Source organism: Mytilus edulis, chromosome 13 (assembly GCF_963676685.1).
Source record: "Mytilus edulis chromosome 13, xbMytEdul2.2, whole genome shotgun sequence".
Classification (NCBI taxonomy): domain Eukaryota; kingdom Metazoa; phylum Mollusca; class Bivalvia; order Mytilida; family Mytilidae; genus Mytilus; species Mytilus edulis.
Window position 1 is genome coordinate 23,851,298 of NC_092356.1, and position 23,156 is coordinate 23,874,453.

A 23,156-nucleotide genomic window follows, 5' to 3' on the forward strand; every position below is an offset into this window, starting at 1 on the left:
AATGTACCGTCGCCTATCAACCTCAAATTTATTTTGGAGATTTCAAAAAGCAACAATTAATTGCACAACATATTCCAAAGGAAGCTACCTTCGAATATCCTGGTGAAGATGTAAACAGTTCATGTATATCACACATCCGAGTTCTGATCATCTTATATGTAATTGCATATCATGTTAAACAAAAATTAGATCTGCTGTTTACAATGAAGAAATCACTTCAAAGGAAAATCATAATTGCAGTGCAAATCATTTGTGTTCTCCAATTCCGTGTGTCATATCCCATGTCAACTTGTAATCCAACTTTCACATACATATAAATAAAGTTACAGATTAAAAATATCAAATAACAAATATTTAAGTGACAGATCAAACATTTATACGATCAGACATGTAACAAATATTAAACTATGTAAACCAGATCAACATGTCAAGTAAAAGTGTGATCACATATAACTAATATATTCCTCGGATTTCATATTCAATAAAATAACATGCCACACAGCTAGATTATGTTTTGTTTGTGGATGTACTGGTGATAATTTCTATAGGTTTTCCCTTGGGAACCAATTGGGCCCCTCTTCTCGTCGACTTGTCCCTTTATGAAGTTGACTTCATACAGGAACCTCTTAGGAAGAAATATAAGAAGTTAGCAATATCCTCTATTTTTTGGTAAAACACAAAACTTTACGATAAAAGAGATGATTTCAGCTCCCGAACTATTAATTTGTTTGTAGCAAAAAGTTAAATAACAAATCACAAAACACATCAAATGAATGAAAAACAAACATTCCGGCAGCTCCTGCATACGGAGTATATATCTCCCAATTGATACGATATTTCCGGGCTTCTATTTCCTATCATAACTTCTGTGATAGAGGGTTGCTGCTCACAATGAAGCTATTAAAACGATAAGTCCAAATGCATTTGAAATCATACCTTCGTAAATTTTACGACGCCATCACTTGTTGGTTAACCGTTTTGGAAATCCATTCACAGATTATATTGGATTGTTCCTAATATCATAACTACAATCCTGTTCTCTTTTTTCACCAATGTGACGTACCGAATTAGACTATTTACAGGGTTTGTAATAAGAAGAGCAACATGAGATCATCCTAAGTTGTTGTTTGAATTCATGTTTCTTAGTCTTTGGTGTTCTATGTTGTGTCTCAAGTACTATTGTTTGAATTGCAGATCATCGACGACCAAATTGAAAAAAAAAAACCATCTTGAAATTATTGTTTTGCAGTGCATAGGCCATTTAGAATCAATACATCAAAATATATTTCAATTACCCTCCCTTAAAATACGCTTGTTTTAATACAATGTCCGCCTTGTTAGATTTAGCCGGAAGAAGGGTTTTGAAAGTCATTTGATCTATAAAATATATTCAAAAGTAGCACATAACAAATGTTTGTGCCGAATATAATGACAGTAGCATGATTATAACACCTTTTCACATATCATATTTCGATATTGGGCTGATTTAAGTATAAGGTCCGCCATATTGAATTTTACCGTAAGTGGTGCACTTTTTCAGATTACCTCCCTATCTGAAATCAAAAAGTATTAATAGATGAAGCTTTGTGTCAAGTTTCATGCTTGTAGCAGGATGTGCACATTTTTTTACGAAGCCGCCATACTATCAGAACAAAGTCTGGTCAAATCATTTGTATCCATGTAGAGAGACATGTGTTCCTGTCGACGGTAATTTTGTGAATTAGAACATACAAATGCAGTCCAACGTGTTTCGTGTGTTTGTCTTTTGCAAACACTGCACACTAGTTTAGCCAAGTCCATTATGCAGTTTTAAGTATGTGTGTAAAAGCATTGCAATTAATCTATAAAACTCATTTAGAGTAGCATCAGATATTATACACTACCGTACGTTACAATGAGCGACCTCTTTCTAGAACAAGGACGCATAATAATCAACGTTTGGTGCTATGACACCCGTCGTGTGTGTTGAACCATACAACTCACGTATTTTCGTTGTACTTTTCAAGTTTAGGTCATGTATATCCGAATATTTTAACAAACACTCAAACACAATTACACATATTCTTACTCTGAAAATTTCTATTTCAGAACGAAAACCAACTTGGAAGTGCAATACATTTGATATTTATTATTTATGTTTTAAAGCTGCATCGTACGCTTGCAATGCCGACCGAAAATGGCAGAAAGAAATCTGTCTACCATGAACTTTATTATATAAATAACATAGCTGTATCTGACTAGCCAAAACAAAAAGAATTAACCTTTAATTTTTTATTAAATAAACGCGGCACAACTCTGCGATATGTTTCTGATTCAGCATGAATCATAGTGTGTCAATTAATATGTTCATAGCTAGTGTTAAATATAATTATAAGAAGTTAAATGTCTGATAACCTATTTAGATTCTTTACGATACACATTTGCTTGATTACATCGTTTGATCTTTACATATGTCTCTTTTGTCTTCAATATTTTTATAGATGAGTGTTTCTGATCTTTATCATACGAAATTTTTATTGAAAAATTTAATGTTAGTGACCATTGATATACATATTGACACATAGATATATTATGAAAATGAGGATTAATAAGGAGGACGTTTTCAGATCTATTTTAATGAAGGGAAACAGCGTAATATTGTTATCTAAGGTACAAAGAATTATAATTTAGTACGCCAGACGCGCCATTCGTCTACATAAAACTCATCAGTGACTTTCATAGTTGAAGAGCATTGAGAATCCAAAATTTCAAAAAGTTGTGCCAACACGGCTAAGGTTATCTGGGCCTTTTTCAAAAAATGTGGATTTTCTTGTACAATCAATATTTCTAAAAAAGTGTAAATATTTTCATCCAATTTTTCGATACACCATTTAGTTTTTGGTGTGTGTAACAAGTTCCAGCAAATTGAATATGAAATTTAGCTACAGAAATTGCTTCCAGTGGGTTTCAAAGGGTCCAAAAACCCCAAAATTGCTTGTACGAAATTGAAAAACTAGTATTTTTTAAATGCTGGTTTTAATACCAAGCGGAAATTATTATTTTTCTTTTGTTATTATAAATATATAGGTATCACTGCAGGTATGTATACACAAATACAGGGAATTATTAGATTTTATTAGCATTTTTTTTTTACTTTTCATTTCGTACTTAAAAAAAATGTCAACTACATAACACAAATGAAATAATGTTGCCAATAAACAACTGATTATATCCCTTGTAACTAAGGAAGTGTTCTCTACTTACTCTTCATCCTCTGATGACGTGCTTAAAGTTACAGGATGACATCATTGATTCATTTCATTATAGATTAGTTTTGGTGAGTACAAATTACTCCGTAATTTTATTCTATGTCAACTTTGTAACGGCAAAAACATTGATAAATTTTGGCATAATTATTTTTTTTTACATAAATCATTCAAAGACTATAATACTGACTCTAATTCAATAAAAACCATTTATCTGGTAGTATTAGGGTTAAGAAAAACATCCAAAAACCACAAATAGGTCAACTACATAACGGTCAACTACATAACGCAGTGAATCGTTATGTAGTTGACAAAAAGCGGTATGTAGTTGACAATGCTGAATTAAATTCACTTTAAAATATGTTTCTAAAAAGTGTTATTTTAACCATGTTAACTGTTTTGAAAAAAGTGTGATGATTTTTATGGAAATATATATCAAGCAAAATGTAAATATTATTAAAAAAAAAATAGGGACCGAAACTAAATCCGTTATATAGTTGACATATGTCCCATACTTGTTCCTATGTTATTTTTTAAAATATTTTTGTAGTAGCACTTAAGATTGCATATTTTTATTTCAGGTTGTATTGTTGTTAAACTATTCAATTTCATATATTAAAGTTGAAAATTGAATATTTTTTTGTATTGTTATTTCACAACTGAAATATCCACATTTTTTGAAAATGACCCATCTATGACTGGAATAAGAAAATCCTTAGTGTTTCGAACAAATCTAATTTTTCTAAACAGGACATTTATAAGAATGACACACTATTGAAAGTTGTTTATATACAAGATATGCAAAAGACTATAAAATAAATCCTGAAAGGTAAGCCTAGCAAAACACATGCACAGAAATAGATATCAAACGAAACGTAGTTGACACGGATTGTGACGCCAAATACCCTGAACCGAAAGGAATCACAAAAGCATCTGGTAAGAATGTCAACTAAAGTCTGGTAAATTTTACCAAGTCGTCTACTATGCCTAGATCGAATGTAGACATATACAACCTTTTTTTATTTATCAAAGCTGACCAAGACTCTATAAGAACTAATTAGAACAATGCATGACAAATAAGGAGAAAGCATTTGCGAAAGAAATTTAAGACAACTTTGGAAAGCTGCAGAAATAATCTAGAGCTTATTTACATCCTGAAAAATTATGGTCAAGGTCTTTTACGCTTTATTGAATTAGAAATTGATATCATAAAAGTTAACCGGATCAGTACTAGTATATACAACATCGGGAAAGCAAATTTGTACGCTGAACAACGACCAAAAACGCATATCGTATCAAATAGGAATAAAACACAGCGTGATAGCGTTTGGAAAAACCAATTAAAATTGAATACAATTACAGTGTACGTATAAAAATAACTACATCGAACGAGACTGATCGGGAATGCTTCAATGGTGGTATTTTAGATGATAATCGTGATGATATTTTATAAGTACCCATTTTTGTCACCCACACTTTTAAAAGCCCTTACATAATCATCGCCTAATTTGAACTTTTTACATACCAGCCAAAAATCGGACTAAGATAATTGATACAATTGACCTCAAAATACAATGCAGAACACTGTACTGTGTTGTGTGCAATTTGCAGCACGAACGATCTAAATTTCAATGACAGTCTATTATCTCAAATGTACTAATATAGCAACGGAAACTCGAGATATGTTTGCGGTGAATTCAACGAAAGAGTAGGCTCATTCCAGTATTTCGACGACACAATATATTGTATACCAAAAAGGGAGATTGTTGATGAAAAAAAATTGGGAACACATAATTAATTTTCTAAAAGATACTAAATGCAGCATGCTTAACAGATGGGTGAAATGGTCAAACACAATTTCACATCAGTTTTAAGAAAGTCCGTCGTTGACTACAGGATTGTACCTTATAACGAGCTACTTATTACATACATGTAAATATATAGATTCCACAACTGCAACAACTGTGTTACGATATGTCTCCACTCGAAACAGTTAAATTTCAATATTTAAAGCGCGAGGCTTTGCCGAGCATTTCAAATAGTTAAAATTTAACTGTAGAGAGTGGAGAAATATCATAATACACGAGTTATAGTGGTGAAATCTGTTTATCTAATGATTTGTTATCTTTCTTTTTCAAATATTTGAAGAAAGTTGTGTACTTTTTATGTGTTGTCATCAGGCATGGTCGTCTTTTTTCATGACGTCACAATCAGAAAATTCAGAAGAAACAAAGAAAATTTAACGTCACAATAAAATTTCGACCAATCATTTTTACTAGAGATTTGGAAGATTTTTCTCACAATGGTTAGGAAATGTGAAAATAGCATGAAAATTAGAGAAATAGAAATTAAACTTTTTTCATATGATATATTATAATAAAATAAAACAATAGACTTTCTCCCAGTAATACTTTTCCGGACAACTCAGTGTTGATGTACTCCGTTCAATTATCAAGTTACGGTAATATAGTACAACAACAGTTTCAAGATAATGCATGCACTTACTAAACCCAAAGCATTTCACAAACTATTTTCACAAGTGAGCGATGTAATATGCTCCTTTTAGAAATCATAGACTCATTACTAAAACTGGAGTGTGCACACAAGGAAGTAAATACCATATACAAAAACTGATAATTACGCTTCCCACGGAGATGTCTGAGAATTTACAACATGATGACTCACAACACAAAATGAGAATGCAAACAAAGCAAAGAAAAAAAGAGTACTGGAATAACAAACTTCAACTGTTACTAGTATTCAAAATTGCTAGAGATGCTGAAAACAATATTTACAATGCAAAAGTAACTGACGAGCAAAGGAAACTCTGAAATGCGCTTTAAAAACTGCAAGAACAACATTTGATAAAAGTTTGCTAAGGAAGAACGTACATCTACCGCAGAACTCCTAAGGCATGTTGACGTCAAATAAAGATACTGAATCCGGAAGGAACAAATACTGAAATTTATAGTATAATTTAAGAGGATGGGGCCGTCTCATATGATTCGAACGTCATATTGTCGAGATGGAAAGGAGAATACTCGAAACTCTTGTCATGGAACAGCGAGGTAACTAGCTGCGAATATATCAACAACTCAAACTTTAAATAACTAGTAGGAGGGTGAACTTTGTGTAGCAGAATCAGGCGCTGACAACATTCAACACACATCAGATATGCATGAATCAACCAAAGAGGACGTGAGAAAAATGAAAATGCTGTAGGAATTGACAATATTCCAAACACAGTTTAGCATTTATTTAACTGTTGTACTTCACGAATTGTTTAAGGCATGTTTGCTGTACAGTTACGTGTCGGAGGTTAATAGAAAAGCATCATTCATCCCTTGCTGAAAAAAAGAACTAATGTTTGGGACCGGCTTGGATACCGTTGCATAAGTCTTATTTCTATCACTTCAAAGTTATACAGTAACATATTGAATTCAAATCTACATACTAAGCTAGTGGATAATTATATTCTTTTTGAAAAGCAGACTTTCGTACTTTGCGCTCCTATCAGGATCATATTTAGCCTTTGTACTGTAACAAATACTAATGAATAAAGATACATATCTGTGCTTTATCGACTTCCGTTAAGATTTTGATTCTGTGGATCACACAATACTTTTTCATAAGTTATTGTCAACTGAAAAACGTGGTAATAAATAGAGGGCAATTAAAGCAACACATTTAAAATTACAAGCAGTAGCTATAGAGACTGGTTTAAGACAAAGTGATAATTCTGCTCATACTTTGTTTAAAGTTTTATTTATGACTAAGTTCCAGAAATTAATAGTCTAGGCTGAAAATCTGGTATAGGGAGTTGGTGTCTGAGTTGTCTTCTCTTTGGGGACGATATAGTTCTTCTTTATGATAGTATCGAAGGACTGCAAACGCAGATAAACCGCTTACATGTGTTAGTAAATTAAGTAAAACATGCAACCTTAAAGTCAATACGGACAAGTTATGCAAGTATGAAAACTTCAAAAGCAGAAAGTTATTTCAAATTCTATTTCGATGATAGGGTCCTTGAAATTGTTCGAAAATACAAATATCTAATTATTAACACATAACCTAAATTTAGAAAAGTACATTGATAACCTGGTATCAGCAGGGAGCAGGTCACCTGTTTCACTTACTTCGAAATACAAATACACTATGAAATGGACGATATGGACTATGCTACGTATAGGAAAGTGTGTTTTTTATTCGACAGATTCTCCATAATAGAATGCGCATCCGTTGTATGGGGATGTAAACGACATGATTCGAGAAACCCTGTTCTTAAAAATATTAATATACCAGAGTACCTTGTTTATTTAAAGCTGTAACAATAAGGTAATTGTGACAGCTTTAGTACGCGCGTCTGGTAACTATTTAGACAAGTAAATCAATATTCATAGTCTGTAAAAAAACACGAGATGATTCGTTTAATACCATTTACTATCGTGCGATATGAACTCTTTTAGGGTTAGTATGAATACATTCCTACCGGTTATGGAGGGAGAGATGGGATGGTATCTGGTTTTCCTTAGTATACAATGCAATGTTAATCGGCTACTGTACAAATTGATCAGAATACTCCCTTTGTGTCACTTAGTTATTTAATGGGACAACGATATTTTTAAACAATGAAAGAATATCTTGTTCAACAACGTCAACCGACTTCCAGTTATAAAAATCACTAGAACACGCCCGCGAAATCGCGGGCACATACAGCTTGTGAACTGTTGTAGGATAATTTTTTGTATAAGATATTATCTATGGAGAATTTCATAAAAGGTATCAAAAGCCCCCTCCCTTTTTACAAAGTCTGATATTTGTTTCCTTTCTGTTAAATTCAATTATTTCAGGTCTCAGACCACAATTATTCTTCTCTTTTGCTACAATGCTTCTTTTGGTATAAGTCAAATCAAGTTAAAAATTTACACCGTTTCAAACATCAAATAAATGTAACTGTTTATATATAGACCATTATAAGTCTAATAAAATATGCTTCAAGGTCAATGAATCTGTTTTTTTTTCTTTTAAAAGCCTTACTTAAGACCGACTGAGGCTAATTTGAAGGGTGGTCGGAGGGATCCTGATCCCGAAATCCCGAGATGCAGAATTTAAAGAAATTCATATTCCGAAATCCCAAAATCGAAAAATATATTCCCGGATGCCGTAATGATCAGTCCCCAAATCCCGAGCTACAAAACACCCGATCCCGACGCCCCGAAAAAGGTCCTGCCTCCCTCTAATCTCTACCTAAATTTCATTTTTGCTAAATCACTATTTTCACTTTCAACAATAAATTGTTATGCCCCATCTAGTCTGTGCATCCGTGCGTTCGTTAGTTCGGTCGTACATCTGTCCCGCTTCAGGTTTTTGGTCGAGGTAGTTTTAGATGAAGTTGAGCATGTTTTACTTATTTTAATATTTATGCGTATCAAAAATAAGTGGTATGACCTCTTAAATAGTAAGCATTCCAAAGAAAAACAGTAGACAGAATCAGGGATTTTCTATACTAACATAGAAATTCCCTGACAGAAAACAGAGTCTCTATATATTAAAGTAGTATAATCGTAGTTTACATGTAGATAAACGCGAACAATAGTTGTCTTCTCTAAGGAGGTATAATAGTTGTGGTTCTTGCGATCTTTACACCATAAAATGAAACGCGAAAAATAATTGTCCTCTCTAAGGAGGTATAATAGTTGTTATTTTTGCTATCTAAACACCATGATATGGAGAACGCTCTGAATGGCTTACTTTTTTATTTTTCATTTTTGTTATCTATCATACGATTGGTTTTTTTAAAAATGTGTCACATGTTTTTCTTATTTTAATATATGCAGCTGGTATGACCCCTTAAATAGTAAACAACTGAAAGAAAACAGTAGACAGAATACAGAGAGTCTCTATATATTAAAGTAGTATAATCGTACTTTACATGTAGATAAACGCGAACAATAATTGTCCACTATAAGGACGTATAATAGTTGTGGTTCTTGCGATCTAAACACCATGATATAGAAAACGATTTGATTGGCTTATTTATTTTTCATTTTTTGTTATCTATCATACGATTGGTTGTGTTTGTGAATGTTTCAAACCGGAAGTCTTATCTATGACTAAAAGTCAGTCTGATGACGTAATCATATCCGGACTCATTTTTTGTCGTTTTTCTCCCAAAATAACCCAATCTGAATAATCATAAGAATGGATGACAAATGCGACTATGCATGTTACCTATAGGACACAGAGGCACGATGATTGATTTATTGTGGAAGGAAGAGAAGCGACACACAAAATGAGGTCTTCTCGTTTAATAGTATAGATATGGACTTAATTACATCATTACACACTCTTGTGTTGAGAAAGAACGTCACCATTTGTCGTGCACTGATAGTGTTCATAATATGCCAATATTAAACACATACAAACGTATGCAATAAAATGTCACAACATTATAATATATCTGAAATTTCTCACCAGAAACCAAAGATCAGCATTGTCGATATTGCGATTTGGAACATGTTCCCTAGAACTTAAAAAGTGGCGTAGCAGAAACATTGCCATTGAATAAAGAATGTTCAAAATGTGTGACAGTGGCGAAGTTGAAGAAGACCTCCACCACATGATTTATTGTACATTGCATAACAAAATTCGTAACGAAGTCCTTCGAAAGCATGACTAGGACTTTCTGGTTCTTTCATTTATGGATAATTTAGTGAGAGGTTCAGCTTGCTATAAATCCAGTTTCAATCCACCATTATTCGAGCTTCACTGGTGAGTCTTTTGTAGACAAAACGCGCGTCTGACGTCAATACAAAATGTAATCCTGGCATTAAAGATGAGTTTATTTACAACCACTGGGTTGATGCCACTGCTTGTGGAGTTTTATTTCCCCGAGGGTATCACCAGCCCAATAGTCAGCACTTTGGTGTTGCTATGAAATATCATTGATAATTATGGTCATATGTATACGTTAACTGTTTACAAAACTTCTGAATTTTAGAAATACCAAGGCTTTTATACCTCAGGAGTAGATTACCTTAGCTGTATTTGGCCACACTTTTAGAATGTTGGTCCTCAATACTCTTCAACTTCGAACTTTATTTGGCCTTTTTTTCTAGCTTTTTGGGATTCGAGCGTCACTGATGACAACTGTTCAATTGTGAATGATCAATTCCCGTAATGTGTATATAAACTACAAAACCTATCTTATAACATCTGTTCAAGATGTAAATGTTAATTTTTCTTTCATATTAGTACTAAACTAAAATTTTGATTTCGCAAATCATGATTCAGAAAAGACTATTATTGTTACAAGCAAGTGCATCATTAGCCTATTTGGCTGACCGATTAGTTTGTATTTTATAACATAATACATATTGTTTCTTCTATAGAGTAACACAATTTAAAAAAAAAACATATACTATCTAATACGCATTATCAAGGACTGCAAGTTTATACATTATGTTTAGCAATTATCCCGAAAAATTAGACCGGGCAATTAAATTTACATATACATAAGTAGTAGTATGATGTGTTGTTTGGTTTTATATAGTATCAATGTACCAACACGTATTAATGATATGATGCAACTGTTTATTGTTAGACACACTGTACAAACCAGATCGCTTCAATACATGTGTGTATTGATAGTTGATCATCGAAACAAAACTCAAGGGGGACTATTGTTAAAGTTAAGGAAAACAGTGTGATGACGCCCTCTTCTTTCTTAGAGTTATATAGATCTAGGAAGATGTGGTTTGAGTGACGATGCAACAACTATCCATCTAAGCCACAGTTGGATGAATGGAGTCTTCATTAATAATCCATACGATCGCTGTTATTGGGATACTTAAAAGAATCAATATATATAAAACTGTAAAAACAACAAACAGAAAAGAATCAAAGAATGCTGCTAGTTCCTTGTTGCTGTATGGTTTCAACGGCATGCTATTCTTTACGCTGTCTATTTCTTCTGTCGGTTGGCAATCTTCTGTAGTCTGATGTTGTTCCAGAGAATTTATTTTTCTGGCTTTGCACTTGCACTTCAACTTTAACTTTAACTTCCGGATCTTCCTTACCATAGAATGCATCCACTTTGGAGCAATGTAGCTTTTCGGTTTATTGTACATTCCCATGACAAATACTGTTATAATAATCAAAAGAAAGGCCATTCCTAATGCTATAGTAAATAATCCCACTGCAAAGAAGAAAAAAAAAGGAAATTTTAAAATCTAAGATAACAATTTTACTTTTGTCTTTGCTGCACTATGATCAAAATACGCCAATTGTATTTTTCGGAAGCCAATTAAAATGATATATATATATAAATTTTGATCATTTTAACATGCTGTTAGTATATAAACATTTAAATGTTAAAATATTAAAATATTAACAATGCTATAAAAAATAATTATACTGCAATCAGCTATTTTACTATACAGATAAAGCTATACGTATAAACGTAACTTTATACGTCAATGACCTCAACTCACCTATAAGCCCCGCCTACTTACAACGTCACGTCACAACCATGACAACGTGTAGTAACAATCATGAATGGTCAAACTTATATGAATTTAAACTTGTTATGTCTACAAATTGGTAATTTATATACCATGATTTATCAAAGGATATTAATTAAAGTTCATTTTCCCTGTCTTATTCCTTAAAATGTCATTTTTGTACCGCCTGGACTACGCTCAAAGGGAAATACCCCGAAATGGTACCCCAAGAGGGAAATTCAAAACCCTTTTTTTAACAATATTTGTTTCATATTTTTATTATTTTTTTAATTTTTTATCGATTTCAGTATAAAAACAATATACGTATAGTGTCTTGAAACATAAAAATTATTTGTATTCGGCACGAAACGGGAAAATTCTCGGTAGAACCTCGCATTTCCCCCGTTTCTAAGCCTCATACAAATAAATTTCATATTTCAAGACACTATACATATATTGTCTAAATAAACACGCTTTTTTTGGCGTGCATTTATCCAGGTGAAATGTAGATAAGAAAATGTTGCAGCTCATTGTACATGAATTCTGCCGCGTCTTGAAATGTTCAAAGTGGGCATGACATTCAAGATTATTAATTTAGTTAAACAATTGGGGGTTTAAGTTTGCAACGTCCATGAGCCAATATTAGAGAAATAAATAAAGTACGTTGATGTTAATTTAATTATTTTATATCTTTCCTGTGTTTTTTCCCGTCTTTTCATTAAGCCTTTCATGTTCTGAAGTCCTTCTTTGTGAATGTAAAATGTTTAAAGAAAACCTTGAGATATATGTTCAAAAATGGATGATGAAAAACTCATCCGCAGTAATCTAAAATTTTATAGTAAGGAATTATGAACATAAGAAGTAGAACACAAGTAAGAATTGTAATATCAAAAGAATAGAAGACTTCAATGTACAGTAGGGGTTATATATAAACCACAAAATACAAACACAAAGATCACAAAACTATACATTGATCGAGCAGCAAGAATATCGGTAAACATTTTGTTAAGAAATCATACATGCCATGCCCAAATGTTGATGATAATCGTACATAACACTATTGATCACACCTTCCTAATAAATAATTGAATACATTCTTCAATCGATGGAGTTTTCATCACTTTTCATCATGATTCAATCTATAAAATTACTTAATTTAAATATTTTGATTGCAACCATGTACTTCGAATACCATAGAATAAAGTTAGTAAATACGTATACCTGTTGGAAACATAATTAGTATCTACTAGTGAGTAATCGATATATTAAAGCAAATTTCAATGCACTTATTTAGTGTTCATTGTAGCTACTTTTTAAAACATCAAGACAATGACATATCAATATAGTATGGCAGTGACTTTAGAATCTGGTTGAATTATAAAAACAACAAAAAAGAGTGTAAAAGCATGTCTATAATATACTGTTACTTTACCTAGAATTGAAGGATATTTCGTTGATGAAGGCATTGTCTCTGCAAAAAACATCAATAAAACCACCAAAGCAAGTACCACTGTCAGAATATATCCAATCCTTATTCCGGATTTTAGCGGTAGAAAGAATGTAACAAATGTTAATACTGCAGTAAGAATGGTCGGAAATACAACGATCATTAAGTAATGACCAGGAATTCTTTTCAAATGTATCGAGAATTTGAGCATGGTATTATTCCCTGCGATTGTCTTAAATTTATCCCGATAAATGGAGCGGTATTTTTTAATCTCCCAATCACCTTGTGATATTGGACTATGATCTATTGATGGGTATATATAACTCAAATAAATGTCGGTATCAGGAAGATCCAAGCTAGCGAAATCTATGTAGCAAATTTGATAGTCAAATGGAAAGAACGCGATAAACATATTACAAAACGTGGACAACATTACCATTTGGTTCCAAACGATTTTTCCGTTATCAAATATTTGGATTGGTCTTTCATCACCAATATTCTTCTGTAATTCATGCAGTCTAAATATAGATAAGAAAGTAATTTTATAAGATCTATATGCAAAACATATAAAACGCATCATAACTTTACAGTTTAATGAATACATTTTCGGTGTTTAAAACTTATAAGCTATATATACATCAATGAGAAATCACACATGTTGATAAGATATGTGAATATGCGTTAACAGAAAATGTTTATACGTTGTCGTAGCTAGTTAATATTTTTGTTTAACACCCAAACTCCCATAAACCCATACAAAACAGTCCACAAGGGGAGTCATCATATTACATTGAAACTTTGTGTGCTTAAACATCATCATGAAAGAAGTTCATATAAAAAATATTTCATCTGGTTCCCATGTCTTTTAGCTTAGAGACGCTGTAATGTACCGGGAACCAGTTTTCCCATGTTTGAGGCAGTATTTTTCTATGAAATTGACCAATTTCAACACCCTGAAACTTATAAATGCAAAACATAACGAGAAAAAGAATGATGATTTAATGAATAATCAAGTGTTAAAGCTTTAGAAACTCATCAGTACATAAATTTTTCAAGAAACAGTTTGTGGATTATTACAAGGGAGATAATCCAGTAAAACATATTTTCAGAATATCATAAAAAGTACATATTTTAAAAAGCTATCCAGCCTTTGGTCCATTAAAAATATTAAGATAACTCACTTTGTTTTATCAATTGGAATACTTAATTATGCACTTTAGTTAATACACTTACTGGGGTCTCTTTCAAATACATTGTAGAATTCTTCTAAAAAAATGTCTAAATTTACATTTTCTCTCTATAAATCAATGAATTTAAACTAGTATTTTGTGGATAATTTTGGGAATGTAAGTGTTTCTTTTTTCAAAGCAGTAATTGACAAATTAATTGAAAGTAACAATGACCATAGTTCAATTACAATTTATGGTGCCATATATATTGAATTTATCTGGTACAAAGGGAGATAATCTAGTAAAAAGGATTTAAAAAAACTTAAAATAACTTTTTTCAATCTTACCAATTCTCGGTACATTAAACATAAAAGTATATATCTATTTGGTTATATTAAAAGACATAGTTATTAACGCATTCAAGCATAAACGATGGTTGGGCTCTTGTATAAGTACTTTCTAAAATTCTCCTTGAATACATGTAATATTCAAATTTGCCTTTCTCTGAAATCAATGAAATCAATATATCAATCCGTAGACAATTTTTTGAATGTATCTTTTTTTCTTTTTTCTAAACCATTATTATACCTAAAAATGTTAAACTTACAATGAAGACAATACAATCAAAATGAATAATGCCATAAATATTGATTACCTATGATACAAAGGGATTTCTGAGAAAAATGCATTTTCAAAAATCTGAAGAAGAAAAGATGATTTTTCTTCAAATTTAGTGTTCTGCTGTTGATTAATCTTAAGCCTTTCAATACTTCCTTTCTTTTCATAAAGATAAATATAAAACAAAGCCTACAAAGGTGTATAAAGAAATTTTTTAGACTAAAACAATTAGGATTTCTTGTACTATTCTGTTGAAAAATGTAAAAATTTGCAGTTGTTAATTGATAACAAACATTTATCATGTTTATCATGTTTATAGAATAACAATCTGTATATCCATATAGTTTCAAAGAATATTTTTAAAAGAAAAGAGAAATAATTTAACTAGGTGTAAATACCTTTAAAAAGTACAGTCAAATTAACATTCATTTTTATATGACCAATTGGATAATACAAAGAAATCCTAAATTATAAAAACAGACTTCTAAACTAATGTGTGCTGTCATATTTTACATTATAAAACAATCTAATGTATTTAAAGGTTTCTTTTTATCAAATAATTATAAAACATGTTTTTCTTGCTTTAAAAGTTGACATCTTTAGATTGAAGTTTTCAAGATACTAGGCAAAAATTTAAAAAAGTTTAAATTTAAATCGTCATTATAAGGCTATAAGTCGTCTGACAATTTGAGCCCTGCAGACCTTTTTGTAGTCCTTTGATTTTTGCCCCTATAGTTTCTATACACCTATATATTAAACTATTACAGTTTATCCCGTTTCAAAATAATAAGCAAACACACAAATAAATGTTTAAAATCGCCATTGAAGGACAATAACACCAAAAGGAAGTAAACTGGCAAGTTTAGCCATTGAATTGTTTTTACATCTTGTCATGCTGATAATTTATATCGATACTGCACTATTTATGTTGCAAAAATGAGATATAGCGACCCTATATTCTTTTGTTGGTTGCAGCAGCGTCAACATTTAGTTCTTTTTTTTTTAACACCACCAACAATTTTATGAAATTTGGAGAGAGCTTGTTAATGTTAAGTTTTTTTATGGTTAAGAAATAATGTCTATAACAAACTTTAGACATTGTTAGAAATACTTTATAAATTTTTATGTCAAAAATACACTTTTACACTGACACGAACAATCACAGTCTTCATAACGAGGTCTTTTCAGTTTTGCTTCGCTGAGCGCAGCCTGATACGACCGGAGATGTCGAACATTGAACAGTTTGGGCATTTTGGACACAATACTCATTCTTGATACTGTTTGAATTTGGATTGAAATCAAATTTTGACATAAAATAAATAATTCTGACACAAAATAAATGTGGTCAAACATCTAACAATGCTATTGTGCAATACTGTGCAATTGAATTCGAAATTTGTAAAATTTTGGAAAAAAATATGAATCCCTTTAATGAATTGGAAAAAAAATCCCCCCTTAACCTTTTTGAAACCCCCTTTGAGCAACAACCCCACAACACAATCCCAGCCTCTCCTTTGTATAACGAAATCCTATAGTACTTTCCAGAGAGATCCATACACTTTAACACAAGTTATTGTCTAGAAACCAGAAAAATGCTTGTTTTTGGCCCTTTTTGACCCCTCATTCCTCCATATTTGAGTTATTAACATATGCCTTCCCTATGTTATACGGAACCTTGTGGTATAATGTCAAAGAGATCCATAAACTAACACACAAGTTATTGTCTCGAAACTATAAAAATGCTAGTTTTTGGTCCCTTTTTGGCCCTTTATTCCTAAACTGTTGGCCTCATAACCCCTAAAATGAATCATAACCTTCTACTTGTAATATTAAACATTGTGGTACAATTTCATAGCAATAGAAATACTAATACACAAGATATTATCCTGAAACTAGAAAAATGCTTGTTTTTGGCCCCTTTGTGGCCCCTTATTCCTAAACGGTTGGGACCATCATCCCTAAAATAGATCCCATCCTTCCTTTTGCGGTATTCAACTTTTTTTTTAAATTATTGAGATCCATTCACTTAAACCAAATGGGTTTTTCTTTTTGCAGTCGTATAAAAAGCATACAATATAAAAGTAAGAAGATGTGGTACAATGTATTATAATAGGTTCATTTTAATTTTTTGAAGAAATTTTACATTTTTCTTTGGCCTTTCAAACAACAGCCATTATTTATCATTTCGTCATTTTTTTCTTAGTTATTATTTGGGAAATCTAACAAACTGACTAAAGAGACCTTCTATAAATTCAAAAATAATTGCAATATGAATAAAACAACCGATGTTCAATGTTCCCCCAACTTCTAATTGTTCGGATAGAAGAACGAACAGCATTTATATTTCCCCAGCTGCAATGTGATATGCTGAGAGGGACAACAAGAATATATATTGGGTATATGTCAAGGATACAATATTTCATCTTAGAAGTTAACCAGCCAAAATATTGTTCAGCCCTTGGTCGCTTCACGATCTACAAACTGAGAAACCCGACACCATGTAGTTATATAACTCTATATGGTATAGGTTGTTATATAACCAAAGTTGTTATTTCATTTTTGTACAATATTCTGTTACAGTGTAATTTAAATTTGCTTCCATTAATCTCACATTTTTGACGGTTTCCATGAATAAGCAATTATAATATTATTACAAACGTTAAGATCTGAATTTGCAGTATTTTAAGTTTCTGCATTAAGCTAAAATTCTACGATTTTTTTGAAAATTTAACTATTACTCGTTAGAACTGTTTTAGTGAATCAAAACTAATGTCTTCCCTGTAGAAGTCACTCTTGTCAAAAACAGACTGCAATTGTAATTAAAATATATTGTGCGTGAGTGGAATTATGCACTGTTTCCAATAAATTAAAAAAAATTATGAGTCGAGGGGTTAGGACACGAGTAACATAATAGATGGTACACTTAATTGTTCTAGTCATGATATAAAATTATTAAAGTATACAGTTAATAGGTGGGTATCTGAACAGTGTTAATAAGGGGAGCAAACTCCAGCAAAAACATCATTGGTGTACTCTAAGATCTGATTGAAAAAAAATATGTATGATTTTAGGTAGGAATATGAACATATTTCAAGCTATTTAACCATCAATTGTATGGAGGAGGCATGACATGACCCCCATGATGAACTAGAAAGGCAATTAAGATTAAATATTGGTTACGGATTGGGTTCTGAACTTTTTTAAAAGATAAGTCTCAACAGTAACATCATTATATGAGGGAGCGGAACATGACCACAGGGAAAAACCCTTAGCTGTACTGCAAAGGTCTTGTCCGATCTGTGGCCTATAAAATGAAATTGTTTACTGCCACTCCATTTTAATTCTGATGTCTCATAAGCAATCAGTACACTTCTCCTTAATATTGACATGTCAAGACAGAATGTTTTGTTTTAGGCTGACATATAGAATTACCTATTTGACCTTGACCTTTTATTTGACCTTGAAGGACGAATGATGTTTGTTATAAATATCAGTTCAAATACCAGTTAAACATAACCTTATCTAGCATATTCAGAGTAATAAAATTGTGATATTTTTGTAGTTTCATTTTGAAATTCAGGCATTTCCAGTAGATGGCGCTGTAAAATCTAAAAATAGCTTAAAATAAAATTATAAAGTTATAATTTTTTTCTCTCTTGACTATCCTAACATGTGTGCAAAATTTCATTTCATTTGGTGGACATGTCAAGTGGACCCTCTAATAGGCATTTTACATGGTTCTATCAAAGACAGGGTGTTAAGTGCATTTTTATTTTTTTAATCCATACCAATTAAAACATTTCTTTAAACTAAACTTAAAAACGTACGAATTTAACACAACAAATTCTGGGTGCCAAACTTTGTTCACTGGTACAAATATATGTTCTATATTTCCATAATCACTTTTGGTCCATGTCAAACGAAAGTCATACCATTCCTGAAAATGAACATCAGTTAAAACTAATTGTACAGAGAACAAATGAAGGTCTTTCCAAACACAAATATATATTTTGATATGAAAATATTTAAAATTAGGTTAAACATGTCATTTCCAGCGTCAAATGATAGCTTAGTGTACACTGATGCCAAACATATGGTTGCTATACAATTGTATTATAAACAAGGGAGATAATTTGTTATTTCCTTTAAAAAAAATGTCATTTCCGATTTAATTTGTTAGTTGACTTAACAATGATTCCAAACATATATAGTTCAATATACTTTAATAGTTATCAAAGGTACCAGGATTATAATTTAGTACGCCAGACGTGCGTTTCGTCTAAATAAGACTCATCAGTGACTCTCATATCAAAATATTTATAAAGCCAAACAAGTACAAAGTTGACGAGCATTGAGGATGAAAAATTCAAAAAAGTTGTGCCAAATACGGCTTAGGTTATCTATGCCTGGGATAAGAAAATCCTTAGTTTTTCGAAAAATTCAAAGTTTTGTAAACAGGAAATTTATAAAAATGACCATATTATTGAGATTCGTGTCATCATCGAAGTGACTACTGGGCTGGTGATATCCTCGGGGACGAAACGTCCACCAGCAGTGGCATCGACCCAGTGGTGTAAATAGTTACCAAAGGTACCAGGATTATAGTTTAGTACGCCAGACGCGTGTTTCGTCTACATAAGACTCATCATAATATTCAAAGAACAATTATAGGTCTTTTCACCAGTAGAGATCTATTTTTGATATGACAATATTAAAATTGGTTTAATATGTCATTTCCAGCGTCAATTGATGGTTTATTGTACGCTAACTCCAATAATATAAGATATCTTTACAAACAAATGCGAAAAAAGGAGATGATTTGCGACTTCCGGTTTGAAAACTGACACTTCTGGTATAATTTGATAGTTTATTTGACACTGATTCCCAAAATATATAGTTCTAAAATCTAAGACCAATATTTGGTAACAACAATAGAGCGGAGGGGAAAAACGAGGCGGAAGAAAAAAAAAAGAATCAGAACAAAAGCATAAGGTCTTTTCACGTAAAAGTGGAAAGACCTAATAATCAGAAGAAATACAAGATGTCTTTCTACAGAAATGTGGAAAGACTGAATAATCAGAACAATTTCAATAGGTCTTTCCACATAAAACTGGAAAGACCTTTTACATAATAATAAGAAGAAAATCAATAGGTATTTTCATAGAAAAGTGGCAAGACTTGATTATTAAAACTATAATGCTAATTCCTTCCAGGATCTTATGAAGATGCTTTCAGAAGTTCCATGACCTTTGTCAAGTCATTGTTTAACTATGTTGTCCATCTCAATGTTCGTGTATATCTAGGTTCTTCACAGGGAACAAATTATCAGTTGTTAAGGTTTGATTTAGATATTTGTATACATACTTTTTCATATGATTTAATTTATGCTTTTGCAGGACAGAACATTTTCAAATCTAATAAGTCCACTGTGTGCTTAATGATATTTGGCATGGAGTGAAATATGTGCTTAACACGTCAAATATCATGTACAGAATTATAAAGAAAATAATGAATTATAAAAAGGAGTGTTGTTTCCTCAACGTTTTCGCCTTTTTTATTGACTTATTATCATTTAGATTATCATTTAGATTCTGGTAACTTTATCATGGACAATTATTTGCATATCTGGTTAAGAAATATAGCAAAATATAATTACTTATACTTATAAGGAATTCAATGTCGTTTGATTGTATATGTGTTAACTATCCAACAGAGTAGTGCATAAAAGAAAGCTTAGATTAACGTACGGCCTTTAATGAGCAAACTCAATATCGTATACATAGTCAATTCAATGTTTACAGGTACACCAAATCATTAAAATAAATTATGCAAACAGTCTATTAAAAATTATATTGACCACAATTAAAATCGGGTTTTAACATTGACACATATATTATGTATTTGTCAATTCAAAATAGTTTTTAATATGACCATCGCTTTAGCTTTAAAAAGAAACCTTTAAAACATTAAAAAGATTTACTGACCACGGTGACAAATCCTGTTGTCGATAATGTTTGTGACTTTGTATCCTACAACACAATTAAAAAAAAACAATTAAAGAACTTATAGATATGTGAAATAAACAAAGGAAAATTTCCGTGGACTCGAACCTGATTTACAAATAATAAAATCTTTTAAATTGCATATTGTTTTAATTCGAACGTGATATACTGTATGTGTGAACCTTAGTGAAACCTTGATCAACACACTAGTAATAAGTAATTATTGATACATCGATACAAAGATGATGAAAACATTGGTTGTGCATAAAATGACTATTCAGCGTTTTTATCTTTTATCTTGTCTTTAACAGGTCGAAAACTCTAGATTTCTTTACGTCAGAAAATATTTGTGTAAATCAATCCAAACAAAAAAAAAAAAAAAAAAAAAAAAAAAAAAACCGGCCCAATATAATATATAAAAGGAGAAGAAATCTATCTAATAAATAAAAACGTATATAGGTTTGTATATATAGGAGCCTGTTTTTCAGTGGTTGTCGTTTGTTTATGTGTTACATATTTGTTTTTCGTTCATTTTTTTTTTATATAACTAAGGCCGTTAGTTGTCTCGTTTGAATTGTTTTACATTGTCATATCGTGGCCTTTTATATCTGACTATGCGGTATGAGCTTTGCTCATTGTTGAAGGCCGTACGGTGACCATAAATGTTAATTTCTGTGTCATTTTGGTCTCTTGTGTCAGTTGTCCCATTGGCAATCATACCGCATTTCTTTTTTTTTATTAGATCCAACGCTGCAATTTTCACAAAACACATCAAATTTTCAACCTCGTCTCACATACATATGGATAACGTCATTACAGCTTATTTCCCAATGCATGTAGAGCAAAACTTTGGTTAGCTTGCTTGCTTTGTTTGTATATTGTGCAATCATATTAGAATAACAACCAATTAAATTCAAATATAAAATATACAAATTAAACTATGCCTATATATATTGTTTAAAGATGGCAATCTTATTTTCAAAGCTTGTATAAACAACTATACACACAAAGCAAGAAAGCCAACCAAAGTTTCACTTTGCAAGCGTAAGGAAATCAGCTGTAATGATTTTATTCAGTTACGGAAATGTCAAAGCCCGTTAGAAAACGAAAACAAAACGAAACTACAGTTGCTGACTTCAATACCTTCAAAAGAAAGGGAACAGTTTGGAAGTCTCATATACTGAAATGTGACAAAAATAAATACTTATAGATAATGTTAACACTGCCATGTATGTAAATATTTCTCTGCCTTTTTTACGAAAACACAATTCAAGGATCACACATTTGCTTTTAACTATCTATACGGAAATTGCTGTACTCGTCAATATTAGCACCGGCTGTTATCGGTGGCTTACTTTACACTAGTAAGTTTGTCTCATGGGTAATTGTGTTTTTCGCTGTTGTTTCGTTGCTGTCTGGTGGACGAATACACGAAATATCCGTGCCATCATCAAACATAGTAATGGATATATATCGGGTAATTCAAACTCTTTTTTCTTCGCATAGAAACAAATTTTCGTTAATCTGAGCTTGGAAGGAATACTTTGTATCACGATCTATAAATAAGGATACTCAAAAGAAAAAAATAAGTGAAATTGTAAATCCCGCTTTGCATGAACAAATGTGTTGCATTTCAGTAAATAACACGTGTTCTCGGTTGATTGTAAATACGTATTAGCCCATCATGCATTGTTACTCATTTAGTGGATTGGTAAAAAACCTAGGTAAAATAAATTGCGTCACGAATAAATAAACAATTACATGTGCGAGAACATAAATATGCTAATTTATGCATTTCCATATACGGTCGTGGTCCCGACCTTTTTAACGAATAGAAAAAAATATTCTTGCCCTAATGTGTAAATTTTTGTAACTAGGATGAAAAATTGTAAAAATGGTAATGAAAAATTACCAGCGTACTATTATTTCAATGTCCATGTTGCTGCACATTGTCAAATACTTTTTTTACTTTATTTTTGGAAAAATTCAGAAAATTGTTGTGTTCTTTTGAGTTTTCAAAAAAAAAAAAGTTTTTAAATTTTTTTATTTAATTTTTTTTAAATTTATTTGTTTTTTAAATTTGGGCAAAATTTCATTTTTTTTTTCAATTTTGGCAATTTTTTTTTTATCTCCGGTGAACGAGGGTGGGATGTTATTTACACCGGGGTAGTCAA